Raw genomic sequence first — 2,445 nt, 5'->3', positions numbered from 1 at the left:
TATTGTCCATCCCTCCCGTGGCAGCAGGGTCCTAATGGAAACTACGGGATATTAAGATTCTCCTTTTAATAGAAAACCGGAACAACGCATTAGCACTTACTGAATACATGAACTCCTCATACTATGGTCATCTCCGGGAGTGGTTCCGGCTATTGTCACTCCGGGGTTGCCGGGTCATAAAACATAGTAGGTGACTACAACTTGCAAGATAGGATCAAGAACACACATATATTGACGAGAACATAATAGGTTCAGATCTGAAATCATGGCAGTCGGGCCCTAGTGACAAGCATTAAGCATGGCAAAGTAGTAGCAACATCAATCTGAGAACATAGTGGATACTAGGGATCAATCCCCATCAAAACTAACTCGATTACATGATAGATCTCATCCAACCCATCACCATCCAGCAAGCCTACGATGATATTACTCATGAACGCTGAAGAGCATCAAGGAATTGGCGATGAAGGAAGGTTGGTGATGACGATGGCAACGATCTCCCCTCTCCGGAGCCCAAAACAGACTCCAGATCTGCCCTCCAGAGGAAGAACAGGTGGTCGCGGCGCCTCCGTATCGTAAAACGCGATGAACTCTCTCCTTGTTTTTTTCCGGACGAAAGGGACTAAATAGAGGTGGAGTTGGAGGCGGCGGAGCCCTGAGGGCCGCACAAGCCTGCTAGGCGCGACCAGGGGGGCCCGCGCGTGGTGGGCTTGTGGGCTCCTAGCTCCACTCCTCCAGTTGATTCTTGCGCCAGTATTTTTTATATATTCCACAAAAAATCCTCGTAAATTTCCAGGTCATTCCGAGAACTTTTAGTTCTGCGCAAAAACAACACCATGGCAATTCTTGTGAAAACAGCGTTAGTCTGGGTTAGTTCCATTCAAATCATGCAAATTAGAGTCCAAACAAGGGCAAAAGAGTTTGCAAAAGTAGATACGACGGAGACATATCAACTCCACCAAGCTTAAAGCCTTTCTTGTCCTGAAGCAATTCAGTTGACAAACTGAAAGAGACAAAAGAAAAAATTTACAAACTCTGTTTGATCTTGTTGTTGCAATTATGTCTAACTCATATTCAGATCTTCAGCAAGATCATAAGAGAACCACATAGGCAATGACATTTAGGTCTCAAGAGGAACTCATATCAATGGCATAATCAACTAGCAAGCAATAATAATAAATTTCAAATGTCAACACTTCAATCAAGGCAATCATAAAGCAGTATGAACAGATGGTATCTCGCTAGCTCTTTTTGAGACCGCAAAACATAAATGCAGAGCACCTTCAAAGACCAAGGGCTGACTGAACATTGTAATTCATGGCAAAGAGGATCCAGTCACAGTCATACTCAATAACAATTAAAAGCAAAGCATAAAAATCAGGAGGTGCTCTCTAATTGGTGCTTTTATAAGAAGAGGACGACTCAACAGAAACATAAATAGACAGACCCTTCGCAGAGGGAAGCATTGATTTGCAGAGGTGCCAGAGCTCAAGCTTTGAAGACAAAGATAAATAATTTTGGGTGGCTTGCTTTCATTGTCAACACAATGACCAAGAGCTTTCACCATCTTCCATGCTACACATGCTATAGGCGGTTCCCAAACAGAGAAGTAAAGTTTTGACTCCCCCACCACCGATCAATCACACTCCACGACTAGCCAAATACTCGGGTGTCGTCCATACTAACATCAATCCAGGGGGAGTTTTGTTTGCAATTATCTTTTCGATTTCAGCATGGAACTGGGCATTCCAATTACCGGCCCCTTTCTCGTGAGTGATAGTGAATAAATACACATCGAGGATAACACACCTAGCATGGAAGATATTGATCGCCCCTTGTCACCACATGAGCGGTTCGGGCAAGCAAAACAAATTATTTCTTGAAGGTTTAGAGAGTGGCACATGGAAATTTACTTGGAACGGCAGGTAGATACCGCATATAGGTAGGTATGATGGACTCAGATGGAACAACTTTGGGTTTATGGAAGTGGATGCACAAGCAGTATTCCCGCTTACTACAAGTGAAGGCTAGCAAAAGACTGGGAGGCGACCAACTAGAGAGCGACAACAGTCATCAAGATGCATTATGATTAACCAACATGAGTGCAAGCATGAGTAAAATATAAATCACCATGAACATGAATATCATAGATGCTATGTTGAATTTTTTTTCAACTACATGTGTAAACATGTGCCAAGTCAAGCCACTTGAATCATTCGAAGGAGGATACCTCCTATGATACTACATCATAATCATCTCTAAATTCATGTTGGCATCCAAGACAAACCATTATAAGCTCCTAGCTAATTAAGCATGGCATTGGAAACTATGATCTCTAAGTTGTCATTGCAAACATGTTTCTCTCATAACAAAGCTGAGTTAGGAACGATGAGCTAGTGATATTTACAAAAACAAAATAGTTCGAGTTCATACCAGCTTTTCACG

The sequence above is a fragment of the Hordeum vulgare genome, chromosome 6H, assembly GCF_904849725.1.
Source record: "Hordeum vulgare subsp. vulgare chromosome 6H, MorexV3_pseudomolecules_assembly, whole genome shotgun sequence".
NCBI classification, from domain to species: Eukaryota; Viridiplantae; Streptophyta; class Magnoliopsida; order Poales; family Poaceae; genus Hordeum; species Hordeum vulgare.
The sequence above is the reverse complement of the archived record's forward strand: the minus strand, read 5'-3'. Positions refer to the sequence as shown.